Here is an 18,143-nt window from a genome sequence, read left to right as displayed (position 1 = left end):
GGAATCCAGAGCACCTGGATGAAACCCATGCGAATACAGGGAGAACATGAAAACTCCGCACAAAAATGCCAACTGGCCCAGCCGGGACTCAAACCATCCTATCCTTAGTCTCAAAATAATAATGCTAATAATAAAACTCACACAAAATCCTGGAGGAACTGCAACATAGTTATGGACACATGAACATAAGTGTCGCAGTGTGTTCTTTTGCCAGAAGTCCAGACGCAGCCAAACTTTGAGACTCTCTGAAGCCCTGCTGGAGATATCAGCCTGTCAGTAAACAAACACCAACATCTCTCTTTTATTCTCTCTCTCTCTCTCTCTCTTTCTCTCTCCTCCAACCCATCTGTCTCTCTCTTCCCCTCTCTCTCCCTCTCTCTAGCAGCCTGTCATTTCGTAACCTTGTCAGGGAACAAACCAATTTTCAGGATTGATTGGGATCCTTGGTGTGACTGGTGAGCAGAGCAGCTGAATAAGGGGTTTACTCCTCTTCCTCTCTCTCTCTCTCTTTTGCTCTAATGTGTTTGTTTTGAAACACTTTCCTGTGTTACCAAAAGGAAACGAAGCCTCCTTCATCGTAGTTTACCTGGCCTAATTGAGTATCTGTGACTAAACTGTGGCTATTTAGTCTTCTATTCTTCCTTATGTTTTACATGGTCTTGCTGTTAAATAAAAGTGTGTAATATTAATAATAATAACGGTGGCTCAGTGGTGAGCGATGTCGCCTCACAGCAAGAATGTCAATGTTTCGAGTCCCGGCTAGGTCAGTTGGCATTTCTGTGTGGAGTTTGTATGTGTGTTCTCCCCATGTTTGTGTGGGTTTCTTCTGGATGCTCTGGTTTCCCCCACAGTCCAAAGACATGTGGTATAAAGGTGAATTGAATAAACTATATTGTCCGTAGTGAATGAGTGTGAATGAGTATGTGTGTATGTGTGTTTTTCAGTACTGGGTTGTGGCTGGAAGAGCATTCACTGCGTGTAGTTTGCAGTTCGAAAATGAATAATAATAATAATAATAATAATAATAACAACAACAATAATAATATTAATAATAACAACAACAATAATAATATTAATAATAATAATAATTATGATTATTATTAACCTAGTTCAGCCTTTAAATCTAGTTAAGCCTTTAAGTCAAATATTATTTACTGTCATCATTACAAAGATAAAATAAATCAGTTATTAGAAGAAATGTGTTGAATAAATCTTCTCTCCGTTAAACAGAAATTAACAGGAAGACAGAAAAATAAACAGGGGCACTAATAATTTAGGGGGGCTAATAATTCTGACTTCAACTGTATATACAAACAACTATATATACAAATAGCCAGCAGCTAGCTTTCTACAACTCTCACATGGTCGCCCACTGAAGTTAAGCAGGGCTGCGACTGGTCAGTACCTGGATGACAGACCATATGGGAAAACTAGGTTGCTGCCGGAATTGGTGTTGGTGAGACCAGCAGGGGGAGCTCAACCTTGCGGTCTGTGTGGGTCCTAATGCCCCAGTATAGTGAAGGGGACTTTATACTGCTCAGTGAGAGCCGTCTTTTTAAATCTCTGTGTGGTTGTTAAAAATCCCAGGATGTCCCCCTGTATCCTGGCCAAATTTGTGCACTGTCCCTCATCGCCTCCTAACCATCCCTATATTATAATTAACTTGATCACTCTTTCTCCTCTCCACCAATCAGATGGTGTGTGGTGTGCTGTCTGGCGCAATATGGCTGCTGTCACGTCATCCAGGTGAATGCTGCACACTGGTGGTAGATGAGGAGATTCCCCCAATGTGTAAAGTGCTTTAAGTGTCCAGAAAAAAATACTAAATGTAAGTAATTATTATTAATTTAATACATTTATTATTATTATTATTATTATTATTATTATTATTATTATTATTATTATTAGTAGTAGTAGTATTAATAACAAAACAATATCAAGAATAAATAAATAAATAAATAAATAAATAATATATATTTGTATTTTTATTTATTTATTTATTTATTTATTTATTTATTTATTTATTTATTTATTTATTTATTTATTTATCACTGGACAACCAAGTGCATTGGATTTGGTGTCCAAGGGAGGCTTTATATAAAATGAAAATAAAATACATACATATACACAATATTATGATTCTTTACATAAAATTGCTGGAAGGCAAAAGCAAAGGCGGCATAATTTTTTAAACATTAAAAAAAAAACTATTTAAAGTAAGATATTTAAATTTAATAAACCAGCAAAACTAAAAAGGTTGTTTACATAAAACCTCACAATGATGCCATCGCATAGGCTTGAAGTCTATAATTGTTATAAAGATGATGCTTATTATCATTGCTGTTGTTGTTGTTTAGATTGGCAATATTTTCTGCATTATAAAATGTATGGAAAACATGTAAAACTTTTTATTAACCTCAAAATGACATAACTAACATTAAGCAGTCTATATAATAATGATTTTTATTTTGCATGGATTCATTGCATGAAGTATCTATTAAGAAAATAGGAAAATTTCTGAATATTTTAAATTGTGTATTTTTAAACAATGAATTAATTTAATACATAATAAATAATAACATGTAACTCCATTTATGGATATATTATGATAGTTTAATAGTTCCCCTACTTTTTCATTATTTCAACCTGTCTTGAAGTGGAAAATGAACACCTCTCAGAGTGAAGTGCTCGGAGTAAAAGTCTATGCCAACTTTAATTAATTAATTGCCAAATATAATTGAATTGGAGCTTCCAGCTGACAGGAGATGATGGAGTGAGAGTGTGTGCCTGCGCAATAAAATTAGATGCAAATCATTTCTAAAACACCTGAGGAGCAAGTCATGTAATGGCTGCTGACTTCCTCTCAGTTTGACTATAATTAGGAGCCTCATCAGGGTGGCAAGTCTGGTAATGTTGTCCCGAGTTGCCCATTTTGAGGCAAATTAAGGTCATATACGCTACGGCCTAATCATTTGGCTCAAAACCATAAAAAAAGCTGTTTCTTATTCAACACGAAGGGATCTCTGTTCTTCAGGTGAGGAATTAGCTTGACCTCCATCCTCCACCTGTTTTTTTATTTTGCAGTTTTTTTTTCCACCAGCAGGTGTCAGGACAGCACACAAGGCTTAATCTGTTCGTAGTGTTACTGTAACCTGCTGTCTTCACTCTCTGCTTAGTCACTTTTAAGTTTTTTCCCTCCCTCTCTCATCTTTTCCCTCCCTCTTCTTCCCTTTTAATCTAGGATTGTGCAGAAATCTGATTATTACGAAAGAGTTCTGAACATGTCGTGTCGCATGAAGTTAATGAAGATGCTGGATGTTTTTTGCGAGTCTGCTGAATCCTCTGAATCCACAGAAATCCCTTACCAATCAGCAGCGAGGACTGGCATTTTGACAGGAGTGCTGCTGCCTCATCAGCCTCTTAGACAGGCACAACATTTAAAGGGAGAGTTCATCCTGAAATAAACATTTGCTCATTATTTACCCGGCTATATCGCTCTAAACCTGCAAACTTTTGCTGTTCAGTAGAACACAGGAGAAGATATTATGATGATTTGTGCTTTTCAGACTTTGAACAGAGCGGCACATGGACAACGCTTTTGTTAACCTTTTTTTGGAGAGTTGGAGACTGAAGATTAACAGAAAATCTTTGTATAAAGAAATGGAAAAAAAAGTGATCTTTCCCTTTAAGAATTAGCAATCTTTCCACCCACCTATTTTTGGACTATTGCTTACTACCTGTACCTATTTGTATTTTTTTCATTTAAAGATGTGAAGTTGACTTATGTGCAAAACTGGAATATTGCATAAAACATTTGAAAACGAATCACCTTTCCATCCAATGAGTCAAAGAGAAGAAAATCGTCACTTCCTGATATACTGGTGCCAAATGTATACAGTTGAAGTCAGAATTATTAGCCCCCCTGAATTTTTAGCCCCGCTATTTCCCCCCCCCAATTTGTTTAACGGAGAGTAGATTTTTTCTCAACACATTTCTAATCATGATAGTTTTAATAACTCATTTATAATAACTGATTTATTTTATTTTTCCCTTAATGATAATAAATAATATTTGACTAGATATTTTTCAAGACTCTTCTATACAGCTTAACGTGACATTTAAAGGTTTAACTAGGTTAATTAGAGCAACTAGGCAGGTTAGGGGAATTAGGCAAGTTATTGTATAATGATGGTTTGTTTTGTAGACTATCAAAAAAATAGCTTAAAGGGGCTAAATAATATAATAAATAACTTGTGACTCAAAAGATGAAGATGAAATGCAATGAATGGACAGTGGCTTATGGAGGTGTGAGTGCAGCCATTAAAGACAGTTCTGGTAAAAATATACTGAACCACTTTGATGATAGACTTTGGCTGAGGGAGTTTAAAATGACCAAAACAACATTTCAGATATTGGTTCACAGTTTTGTTCATTAACGCTGTCTCATTGCATCCGTTTTTTTCAAATTACATTATTGTTTAAACAAAATCACATAACTTTTTTTTTGATAAATGTGTTTTTACACTCTAAAAGCCAAAAAGCTAAGCTAACTCAAACCATTTGAGGAATCCGATTGCAACAAACCATTTAAGTTCAAAAACTAATCCTAACAAGTACTTTGAACTTGATCCATTTGAGTGAATGAAGCAATTTGAGCACAATAAAACCCAATAAATGAAGAGAACTCAAAGCACTGTACTGTACCACTGTACCAGTACAGTAAAACTCAGCAAGTTAAGGCAACTCACACCGTTTGAGGAAACCGATTGCTACAAACCATTTGAGTAAAAAAAAAAAGTCCTGTGAACTTCATTTACAGTAAGTTGAGGTAATAGTGTTATTTTATTAATGCATTGCCTTCAACACACAAACTCTCTTCAAATGAGTAGAATTAACTTTCAGTAAATTTTGAGTAAACTTCACTCATTTCAGTAAATAAAGTTGACTGTTGGGTTTTACAGTGTATCGTAGTTTCTGCATTTTTATCTTATCGATATAAAGTTTATCCTACTCAGTTTTGTGCATACATTTTTAATGCGTATTTTTAAAATGTATGTGCATTTTGGCATTTCCATTCAACATTTTATGTGATAGTCATAAATGAACATACAAATGGAAATGGATGGAAACAAATAGCTAATAAAAAGAACAAGATGCACAAACATTTTTATATATGTATAAAAAATGTATGCAAACTAAGCAGGATAAACTTTTAATTTAATAAGAATAAAATTGCATAAATTAATTAAAAGAAAAAAAATCCATTTTGTGCATCAAAAATGATGCAATTTAGTTTTGACAGATCATGTGACAAAAATGGCAGAAATAAAATAATGGCAGAAAGTGACAGGTATATTTGGTCGAACAAAAGTGGTTTCAAGAGTTCACACTTGGTATGGTTTGGCCCGTTTGGCATGCTGTCCCGGGAGAAAACCCTGTGCTTGGAGATACTTGAGCCCAGGGCTCACTCCTGGTCATTTAGCAAAAAAAGGGGGTCCGAGATCTGATGGTCTTGAGAGCCCCTCTTTGGTAATGATGGTTTTGATGCTATTTATGTAGGCTTGAATTTGTATAATTGGTTTACCAATGAGTGTTGATGTGAGACCGGCCATGTTTAACCATAGCACACCAACCTCTTAAAATTAGTTTGTAAAACTTCACATATGAGAATCAGTGCTGAAAAAAATACTGAAAAATCATACTCAAGTAAAACTACCATTACTTGCCCAAAAATGTACTGCGAGTAAAAATATCTGTTGTAAGTATTACGCAAAGCATGAGTAAAAAAGTAGACCTCTCAAAAGTACTCAAGAGTAGTGAGTAATGAGGATTACGCTGTGAATGGCTGATGCATGTGTGTAAATGTAATATTCTGTAGTGCATTTTTAAAGAAAACCGCATCATCTTCTCATCAGTGACATTCAGTCTAAACAGTCTCTCGGTCATTGCATGTAAAGATTTTGGACCAGTTTCTTATAGTTCAGTATAATGCGATTTACTTTCTATGTGCGATTAGATTGGACAGGAATCGCAGAAATGGATTTTCTAAAAAAGTAAGTAGTGACTGCAGGTTGAAGGAAAGTATTGGAGTAAAAGTACCGATACAGCACTAAAAATGTACTTAAGGGAAAGTAAAAATACTCATTTTTAAAACTACTTAGTAAATTACAATTCCTGAGAAATACTCAATCAAAGTCAGTTAAGTTTTTGTAATTTGCTACTTTACACCACTGATGAGAATAAGTGACAACCATTCATCTTTCCTCAAAACACTTTGGTATTATTACCCCCCAGAACTGTCTTGAGTGTCTGTACTTCCAAAGAGAGAATAAAAGCCCATAAGCATGTTCATTGCATTTTGTCTTCTGAGGTAATTTATCAAATAAGAAAAAAGGCCCACCATGACAATTTACATTTTTCCCTTTGATATTTGGTGAAAGTTTATCAGGAAGTCATGATTTTTTGTTCTCTTTTACTTATTTAATGGAAAAGGTGCTTTATTCACCAATGTTTTATGCGATATTCCAGTTTTTGTTCCAGAGCACAAGTTTAATTTGCATCTTTGGAAGGAAACAAAGTTAATGAAAGAGTGAGATAAAGAGATGCAAACAGGGTAACATAAATATTTAGCACTTAATGTTTCATTGAACAAATTCAAAATATATTATTTAAAATATTTATTACAATCATTAAGCCATTTTTTCTCACGATTGCATTAAAGAATCTAAGTTGTTATTATGTAGCAGATTCTAATAAGTGGCAATAGCTTACCGCTGATTTTTTTATTAACCAATGTTTAAGTTTATTCATGTTGTATGTCGTGAATCTTAATTTTGGAAAATGAGTGCAAAGAAATACTGGGGAGAGTACAAAACAACAAAATAAAATAAGCTCTTAAATTTTCTCACCCTCAGGCCACTACTTCTTTTTCCCTCAGTAGAACAATAAAGATGATTTGTATTTAAATCTGTGCTCCTTAATGATTTAAAAAGTACAATCAATGGGTACTTTTAAAATATTAAAACATGTAGAGGCAAAACTAAATTAATACATGTGGATCCTGACGATACATGAAGGTTTCATGAAGCTAATGCTCTAAAAAGTGCTGGGTTTTGCATTTCATGAATCGCCAAGAGCCATATGGTTTCATCTGGAAATCTTCTTTAATGTTCTGCTGAAGAAAATAAAAAGTCACCTATATGTTATATCTTGCGATGGCCTGAGGATGATTAAATCTACAGCAAAATTTCATTTTTGGATGAACTACTCCCTTAAGAGAAGGAGGAGAGGGAAAGAGAGAAGAAACAATAGAGGGAGAAGAGAAGAAAAGAAAAGTAAAGCAAAGCTGAGACTGTGGCAATCATGTCAGAAGCATAAAATCCTCTTCCTATCTGGGCACACACACACACACACACACACACACACACACACACACACACACACACACACACACACACACACACACACACACACACACACACACGGTGAAAAGTGCTTGCTTTTACATTAACTTTTCACTGCTGCGGCTGTAAAATCTGTAACTACGGGTGAATTGATTTCATGTAAGACCACAGCAAAACGTCGATGAGAATTTCCTCAAAAAAAAAAAAAAAAAAAAAAGCCGCTCTAAGACTTTGATTTAGCCAGATAGATGTGTGCACAGGTATGAGGCCATCCAAAAACTGCTTACTAAGATCAGTTTCAACACGCCAGCGAGCATTGACGAGCTTGCAGAATGACGGGGGCACAAGGAAGACATCAAATGAACTTCAAGGTGGAAATAAATGGAGGGTAAGTAAATGCAAGGTGTATCTCGCTCCAGAATGATTAGTCAAATTAATTGCAAATCCTTTCAAAGAGCAAAAACACGATGTTATACTGTAACGAGATCTAATGAGATTGTAATTGCAGAGGCCAGCAATAACACCTTGTATTTGACAGCACTAAAAATAAAGCAGGCCATGTTTTCTTGCTTTAACCAGACATGATACACTTCCCTTAAGCACAGGTCTGAGAACAGCACCTGTGCTCTGCAGCTCTCATGGAGACTATTACAAGACAGACAACAGACTGACCCCAGGTCAGCAAGAGAGGTGGGTTTCCTTGGCAGAACACCTGCTCGTCCCTGCACTGCTGACCTCAGAACAGCTGTAGCGGCGCGCTCGTCCTCTGCCTCTCTCCTTGGCCAGAGCCAGCTGAGCGTTTGGGGAATTTCCAAGACAAAATAACACAACAAGCCCCCTCAAGACAGGCTCCTTTGTTCTTTTCTCCTTCAGCATATCATTAGGCATCGCTTGCTTACACATTCACTAGCTTACTCATCCTTTCTCTATCATTCATTCACTCATTCACTCAATCAATCATTCACTAATTCAGACATTTACATTCACCATTTAGCAGGCATTAACTCACCTCTTTCCTTACCTAATTTTCTCATTTATCCCCTCACTCATTCACTCATTTCTCATAGCTTCACTAGATCACTCATTCATCCATTCATGTACTCATTCTCACTCAATCACTCACTCACTCACTCACTCACTCACTCACTCACTCACTCACTCACTCACTCACTCACTCATTCATGTACTCAGCTACTCACTCACTCACTTAATTACTTTTACTGTCACTTACTCAAATTCATTTACCTACTCACACACATTCACACATTTACATTCATTCACTCATTCTTTCACTTAGTCGCCCATTCATTAATGTACTCATCTACTTACTCATTCTCACTCACTGACTAATTCTTTCACTTTGTCACCCACCCATGCATTTATTTACTCACTCTCTTATTTTTTACATTTTGTCACACACTAATGCATTTATTTTCTCACTCATGCATTCATTTACTCACTCACTTTCACATTATTTCATTTAGTCACTCATTTATGCATTTACTCACTCAGCTCACTCACTCACTGATTCTTTCTCTTAGTCATTCACCCATTCATTCATGTACTTAGCTACTCACTCATTCTCACTCACTTATTCTTTCACTTTGTCACTCACTCGAGCATTGATTTACTCACTCACTCACTCACTCACTCACTCACTCACTCACTCACTCACTCACTCACTCACTCACTCACTCACTCTCTCATTAATTCTTATTCATTCACTCACTCACTTTGTCATTCTTTCACTTAGTCACTCACTCATGCCTTCGATTACTCATGGATCTATTTACTCATTCACTCTACCATTCACTCATCCATTCACTAATTCACTCACTCACTCTCGAACTTTCTCATTTATTCTCATTCTTTCTCATTTGTTCTCATTCATTCACACATTTTTGATTTTATGGTAGCCAATTTACTTAAAAAAGAGGGAAAAGATTGCTGACTCAAATGAGGACCAATCAAGCTGATTTTAAACATGGAGGTCAAGGTCACAAGTGTGTGTGAGGAGACGAAGAGAGTGCAGGTGTGTACAAGAAGAAACAAGAAGGAAGAGTACGTTCATGTTTGTGCAAGGCTAGGTGGTCTAAGGTCAGCTAGAATCTTTCGGGATCAGCAGTTAGACTAATTATTTCATCAGCATGGGTGCTCGGATCAAGGTGTGTGAGTGTCAGCGCCAGGGTGCTGAGGGCCAGAAGCAGAATCACCCTCTATTTGAAATGAGTAATAATCCTGCCAGAACTACAGGGCACAGCAAAACACACACTGTACACATTCACATATATACTGACATACACTCCCTTGAGTCTGTGGCTAGTCTTCTTCAAGTACTTGGTTTATTATCTGTGTCCAGTCATGCTTACAGAAACCATTTCCAATGGTGTGCATGTGATGCAGCAGACAACACATCAAAGATGCACAAAGTTATGCAGCAGACAACACTATTAACACTTTACATCAGCATGTATTGTACACAATAATGCACCTTCACACCGGGGAACCTGAAACCATTATGAAAGATAATGTAAGAATCTTCAATACATCAAAGAAGATCTCGAACATATCCTTTTTTTTTGTAAAAGTTACAACGTTGCCCCATTCCAATTCAATACATGTGTTGGAAAAGCATCTCCTTGAGTTGTTTTGTGTGTGTATGTGGGTGTGTGTGTGTGTGTCTAAAGAATTCCTTAACTGCTCTGACTCCTTCACACTAAATAAGCTCTTCTTGAGTTTTCAATGAATGAAACACCATCACATGTACACACATATATGAGAACATTTAGCAGCATTGCTTTATTACATTGCAGTCCAGCATTCTCCAGCCTCCAGCGCCTAGATTGCAGCTCTTCACAAGAACTTTGGCCAGAGGAGAACTGGTCGTGCCCAACTGAGCCTGGTTTCTATTTAGGTTTTTTTTCCCTTCACTTTTGTCAATTGGTGAAGTTTTGTTCCTCGCCGCTGTCACCACTGGCTTGCTTGGTTTGGGACTTGTGGAGCTGCGCATCAGTGGATTTGCTCTTCAGTGTTTGGACTTTCAGCAGTGAAAATGAAACCACACTGAACTGAACTAAACTGAGGAAAGGAAAATGAAAACTGAAAAGAACCTAAGCTTCAAATGTGTCTAATCAAATGGGTTTTCAAACAAGCCCATATTTTGCAATATAAAAGGTCATATTTTGGTTTAGGGGGTCTCCAACAACAGTCTGATATGCATGCAAAGGTCAACAAACACTTTCATTGTCTTATAATATGCATTTATTTTTATCTAATTATCCCAACGACTCCCATATGATTTACTTAGTGACTTAGTGAGGTTTTTGTTTCCAAAACCTCTCCTTTGCGTGAGGCTAATATGCTGTGATTGGTCCTGATTACTCAGTCTGTTGTGATTGGTCAACTGGGTTCAGTGCAACACAGAGAGAAACGCCCACTACAGCTATGAAGTAACACACATGAGTATGAAGTTACCAATGCAGTTAAACACCAGCATATACTCTATTCTTAACCCTTACCCCAGGTAAAAACAATGACGCGCATTCAATATTAATCCACACAGTGGCAAACTAATTTAAAAATTGACTGTGTTGCGCACATGAGGAACAGCTGATGGTGGGCATTGCAAAGACAAATTGTAGAGGATCACAAGTTCAGAAACGCAGTTAAATTGGTAACAGATGAAGCACACGCCATTTTCAACGTAGTTTTGGGCGCAATATGTGAATAACCCATACAGATTCAACCTGAGAGAATATTGCTCTCCTATGGATGATGGAGCCCTTAGTTCCTGCTGTGAGACAACACAAAATTAAATACATAATTTGCAAACTATGCAAAACAAGGCAACAGTTTTAATTACACTTTCATGTTATTATATGGAGGAAGAAGAAACTGGTCCATATGCACTGTAACAGTTACTGACAAAGTCCCTGTCAAACTCTGACAAAGTCCCATAATAGTCTCTGCTGCTCCTTCCAAGCAAACGGCCGTCATATTCCCCGTTGCACTGGTTATTGTATCAAAAAATTTGAAAAAATGATCAAACACAGCACTAAGTTGGCTTTATTTCCCACAGCTGAATCTACCAAAACCAACACTTCATATTTGGTGATGTATCATATCAATGTCGACGCATTCAAGCAAAAGATCCGAACCTAAAACGTTTAAATTTATTCGACTCCGAGTCAACTATTTTGTTGAAGATTTTTAAACGGTGCACTTTCAGATTTAAACCTCAGCTGGATGTTTTCATTCACTTAGTACTGTATTACACACTGAATGGAAGGTAATTTTCAAAAACCCATAATAGGGGCTCTTTAGTAACCCAGTAACCAATAGTAAACAAATCAAGCATAATGGAACCTTGTGGGTGTAATGTTTGCCTCTTGTCAGAGTTAATTCTACTTAATTCATTTCTATCTCCTAAAACCTTTTTTTGCGAATTAAAGGATTTTTTTATTTCCAAATTTGACATGTCCATTACTCGTTTCTCAGGTGATACTTGATTTAAAATGCGCATTAACACAGGGTGATGGAAACACAGCTACATTCACCATATTTAATGGTTTAAACCTCGATTCCACATAGCTTTAAAAACTTCATCATTAAAAAAACTGGTCAGTTCAACAAAATCTGCCCCAATTCTGTCAGGTCACCTCTATCAGTGCAAATATGCATGTGTGTGTGCTGTTTTATTCCCACCTTCTCTCTCTCACCCCCTCTCTCTCTCTGTCTTTTTGTGTTCGTGGCCCAGGAGGGCTTCCACTGAGTGTTGAGTTTAAAAAATGGGTCAGGTTATAGAGACAAAGCACTATTTTTATCGGAACGCAATTTCCAGTGGTCCCCTTCAGGTAGCACAGCACACAGCAATGACACAGAGTTTTCCAAACACCTCAACCTTTACATACAACTCTCACCTGGTCACACTTCAGAAACAAACGAACCATAAAGGCAGAAGAGGAAGGTAAATAAGGAATCAAAACCCTGGATGATGGCAGAACAGAGAGTTGAGAATGAAAAGCCAGAAACTGGGAGAGCGAATGATCAAGACAGATGATAAAAGAAATAATGAAACGGAGTGATGAGCGCAAGCCCGTGGGCTGCGCTCTGCATGTCTACTCTTGTCAATCCATTTCTCTTTATATTCCCCTCCTATGGATGATGGAGCCCTTAGTTCCTGCTGTGAGACACCCCGTCAGCCCGCTCTCCTCCATTCCTCTCCATCTATCCCTCCATCCCTTATGAACCATTCAGATTCTTCATATTCCTCTCAAACGCCACCATTCTGGCAGACGAGAGAGATGGCAGTCTGATTACAACAGTATATCATCATGCATCACATTCAAGAGACAGCCGACAGCAGAGGACCATGGGAAAGACCTCTGAGGGGCACCCTTAATGAGACAATTTCAACACATTTAATCAGGTGAGCTAGGTGGGATTTCATTAATAAGGGCTCGGGGCATTAATGTAATGAAAGCAATTGTTTTCATGTAAATTAGAGAGAGTTTTAAATGAGAGAGTTTTTAAATAATATGAGTTTTAGCAAGCAATCAGCTTGCAGGACCATACACTCTGGGCTGTCGTAACCCAACATTGGGTAAAATGTCAACAAGTGAAGTTTGATTATAAGCTAATTTTGAGAACATGATGATCACATGCTTATGATTGTTCACGGCTGGTCCCGCATTATCCAATTTATGATTCACCAATTAAATGATTCCTAGGTCACCATAAATAACCTAAGTTCAATACCATTGTCATTTTTGTTTTGAAGAATCGCTCCCTCCTCCCCTACTCCTCCATTTTTTCTAGATGGGTGCCACAGCGGCCCATTGGTGAGCAAGAACGTCACCGGTTCTAGTCTTTCCCAAGCCAGTCGACGATTCTGCGTGTAGTTCACATGTTCTTCCTGTGCTTGCGTGGGTTTCCCTTGGGTCCCCCAGTTTCCTCCCACCATCCAAAATATTCAACTTAAGTTAATTTACTAATCTAAATCAGCACTATAGACAAGCTCCTATAGTAAGTAATTATATCATAACTAATTCATTCAGTTATATTCATAACAATCCGTAATTGCTCACTACCTTTAAACAGCAGAGGAGTTCTCGAGATCTCCCTGAGCTCAAACCCCTCTCACCCTGCAAACCATACCTGCCAACACTCACGGGAGTCTCCCGTATTTCAGACCCATCTTCCGCCCATTTCCCTTATTGTTCTGTCTCCCGGAAAACAGAATTCCACCCAGGAATTTCTCTCAGGAATCGTGATTTACTAAGTAGTTTTACAAATGTGTACTTTTACTTTCCCTTGAGTAAATTTTAAGTGTTTTATTGGTACTTTTACTCCTTTCCTTCAGCTTGTAGTCACAACTTTATTTTATTCTTGTCTATGGTGATTGGCTTAAGTAGAAAATCTGTCCTATCAAATCTCACAAAGGAAGTAAATCGGATCATACTGAACAACCCAAAGACATGGGTGTTTTATAAATGCAGCTATCCTTTTCGAAGCATTAAAAGTGTCCAAAAAGATTTAAAAAAATCTTTACATGCAATGACTCAGAGACTGCAGAGATTGTTTATAGACTGCATATTGCTGACGAGAAAATGAAGGATGCTGACTGTATGACGACTGAAATCGCTAAACGGCCTTAAGCAATCTCTAAATAGAACCAATGAAAGTGGAATGAAGGGCCAAACAAAGAATAAAAAGAAAGACGGGACTAATGAAGAAAGGAAGGACTGAACAACTGAAGGATGGATTTAAGGAAGCACTAAACAAACTAAGGAAGGAACGAATGAAAAAACAATGGACCAAACAAAGGAAGGAACAAAAGAATGAAGTACCGATTGAATGTGCAAACTAATTAAGGATTGAAGAAACAAATGAACAATTGAATGAGGGAACAAATGGAAAAAAAGAACATAATAAACAATGGAAGAAAGGAATGAAGGAAGGAACGAACATAGGAAGCTCACTAAATGCACTACAGAATGTTATGTTTACACATCCCTGCGCAAATTGCATGTAAATGCATCATCCTTTCACATTGTAATACTCACTACTCATTACTTTTTGAATATATTTTAAAAGACTACGTTTTTACTCATACTGTACGTTGAGTAATGTTTACAACAGATACTTTTACTCTATTTGCGCAACAGTTTTTTTTGGCAAGTAATGGTACTTTTACTTGAGTATGATTTTCAAGTACTCTTTTCACCACTGATTACAACCCAGCATTCTTTAGAGCAGGGGTCTCAAACTCAATTTACCTGGGGGCCGCAGGAGGCAAAGTCTGGGTGAGGCAGGGCCGCATAAGGGATTTCACAAAAAAAGTCCTCAAATGTCATTATTAACAGTTTTATTTATTTCTTCTGAACATGAAGTGTCCTGAACCTTAATAGAACATTGAGTGAAGATTATGAACAGTTCTTCTGAACATGGCATCTTTTGCCTACTCCTTGCTGCCAGAGACTTGACAGCGCTTCTTCTCACAAATCTGAACCACATTTGGCTTTAGAGCGGAAGCAGTTGAGACCCTCAGTATGGCTTGAAGATGACCTGTCTAGACTCACTCAAAACTTCCATTCCCTCACCTAAAAAAAGGCGCATATATGTATAAATAAAACACCCCCACTCCAGTCACATCAGTCTGTACCAGTCTGTATCTACCTATAATATATATAAGATGCAGGCTGTAGCTAGGTAGGTGGCAGGCTGCAGATAGGTAGCTAAGTGGCAGGCAGGGGCGGGAACAGCTTACCTTGGTTCTGGCCGGCGCGAGTTCCCTCCTAACACTTCCCGCCCGTCACAGCGTCTAACAAAGGGGCGGGGTGCGAGGTGACGTCACCGGCATCCCCGACCCTTTGTTTACACGGCGTGCGGGGAATGCCAGTGACCGCTGTGTACGGATAGAATCAGCGGAGCGGGGAGCGCTCTCTTTCCCCACTCTGCTGATTCTGTCAGTGTACAGCGATCGGCGCGGGCCACAAAATATTGCACTGAGGGCCGCAAATGGCCCGCGGGCCGCGAGTTTGAGACCCCTGCTTTAGAGTGTAGCAATTACCCAGAACACTTAAGCAACATAATAAAACATTGAGAACTAGAACAATAGATCGAGCAATAGATGTGTGTATAAATATACAGTATGTGTGTAGGGCTGGGTGATATGACAAAAAATGCAATATCCATAATTATTTTTCAACTTGAAAGATGACGATATATGTTTCAATATAAGTTGTTAATGCTTCCAGATTTAAGAGTACCCCAACAATAACTGAAGCCACAAAAATTACAGGGTCCATATAACATATTTTCGGCTGATAAATTTTCGGTGGCAAAAACTTGTTACATCTCTAATATTAACACACTTTTAGATTCTCGTTGCTGTGTGATTGGCTCTTGGATAAATATAGAGCAAAAAAGTCCAGCGCTTATCATTGTTATTGACAGATTTTGTTTTAATATAATACAGTTTATTGGCCCAGCACTGTGTGTGTGTGTGTGTGTGTGTGTGCAGAGAAGGCACATTAACCTCTCCATTGTGACATCAACTGCTCAGCCCCTTATTCTAAAAATCACCAAGATGTAATTTCTAACAGAAAGGGTAAAACCTTTCATTGGTAAGAATCTGTTGGTTTGGCAAATGCATAGCAAAAAGACACGTGCATCATTAAGAAAACTATAGAACGAGCTAGCACTGTAGCAACTGCCCAGCACTTTCTTGTGTCTGCATAATAACATGCAAGAACATTCAAAACACCTTGTCAACTATCTAGGTATGGCTATGAATTGTAAAAAAAACAAACACTGTCATTCATTCAGTTTAGTTCCTTTATTCCTTTATATCAGGAGTCGCCACAGCAGAAAGAACCACCAATTTATCGAACATATGTTTTACACAGTGGATGCCCTTCCAGCTGCAACCCAGAACTGGGGAACATCCATACACACTCATTTAGACAAATACTGTATTTTATGGACAATTTAGTTTATTCAATTCACCTAAGGTGCATATCTTTGGGCTGTGGGGGAAACCAGACAACCCGAAAACCCACACGAACATGAGGAGTACAAGCAAACTCTGCACAAAAATACCAACTGACCCAGCCAGGACTAAAACCAGCGACCTTCTTGCTGTGAGCTACTGTGTTGCCTACATCCAAACAAAACAACAAAAACAAACATGATGGCAGCCACATAGTAACACTTTTAGTTCCGCTGAAATCTAAAACCAATTTTTTTGGGGTGTTAGTATCAATATTTTTTAGTGTAAATTTTATCTATAACTCTATTAGATATATCTATATCTATGATGGATAATGTGCTCCAAAACAATGACATAATTTGCATTCTTAGACCACTATAAGATCCAAAATTATGTCTGTTGCCCACTCTAAAAAGTTTCTAGATGGTGAATGACCCACAATACTGTATGTAAGTGATAAATCATTCCCAGCAAGCATTTTTTTGCGTTTAAAAAAGACGTCTTTAAAAAAAAAACAGACATCCAAATAAAAAATAGACATGGTCTATTTTCATAGTCATCAAATAATCAATTACTGCACATGTGAAGTCTGTCTAGTCTATTTGATTTCTAGTATATTTTTGAACTATTGCTAGATGTTTATTGGATTTTGTCTGACAGCCCAAATTTAGCCTGGTTTTAGATGTCATGTATAGATGTCTATTAGACGTCTTTTAAACTTTAAATTGCTTGGTGGGTTCAAAGAGGATAAATATGCTTTCCATTGGGGTGATTGAGGTTTGGCTTTGAGCTAATGTCTTATAAACTGCAGCACACACACACACCACTATGTCTAGAGACTTACTAGCATATAGCAAATCAAATGAGTGACTCAGAGCAGACCACAAATGATGACTTTTTCCACACGCATGTGCATCTTTAGAAAATATAGTTCCTGAAAACAATTCAATGGTACTTTTACAGAAACAAATTGGAGTGACCTGGGCTATAAAGATTGTACAAGGAGAACGAGAGTACTCCGGGAAAGCAAGATGATAAAATGACTGAGGTAGTAGAAGGTGAACGAGCATGAAGAAGAGAGAGAAGAGGCTGTAGGTGTGTGTGAGTGATTTAGTCCCCATGGAGGGCCTTGTTCGAGTGTGTCAGCCACTGGAAAACATGAATTATTGATAGGCTCTGAGTTTAGGGCAGGTGTGTGTGACAGAGGGAGGCCATGTGTTCAGGGCCATCTGATCCTACAACACATGCACAAAGAGGTGCGTTTGTGACAGAGCGTGAACGAATCCTGTTATGCAACACACACACACGCACACGCACACACACACACACACATACACACACACACACACACACACACACACACACTTGCATCTTCTATTCCAGCTCTGAGGACTCTAAGGTTACAATCACTTTCTCACTAAGTGTCTACAAGACTCTGCCTAGCACACTCATTAGCCCACTGTCTAATGTGTCATAAAAAGTGATATCTGTCAAAACATACGCATGTAAAAAGCTTCAAAACTTACTTTCAAAGCATCTATTTGCATACTGTCAACTTAACTTGCAATCCTGGAATGCAATTTTCAACTACACTGTTAGCCACATTTAGTGTTAGCCACTGTTAGCCAACTGTAGTTCTTTATTAACAATATAGTTCGGTAGTTAGCTGTCGAAAACCGTACAATTGTTCAAACAAACATACACAAACTGTTAAGTTGCAAACTTAAGGTGCTCTCCAGTTGTGGGAC

At 37.8% G+C, this 18,143-nt stretch overlaps 1 protein-coding gene across 8 annotated transcripts in view; it reads right to left on the bottom strand.

Moving 5' to 3' along the window:
- fgf11a (fibroblast growth factor 11a) overlaps positions 1–18,143 on the bottom strand; it is a 196,894-nt gene that overhangs the window by 8,334 nt on the left and 170,417 nt on the right. The window lies entirely within an intron of this gene.

Source organism: Danio rerio, chromosome 7, assembly GCF_049306965.1.
Source record: "Danio rerio strain Tuebingen ecotype United States chromosome 7, GRCz12tu, whole genome shotgun sequence".
Lineage (NCBI taxonomy): Eukaryota > Metazoa > Chordata > Actinopteri > Cypriniformes > Danionidae > Danio > Danio rerio.
Note: the sequence above shows the minus strand (reverse complement) of the source record. Positions and strands in the feature narration are given on the sequence as shown.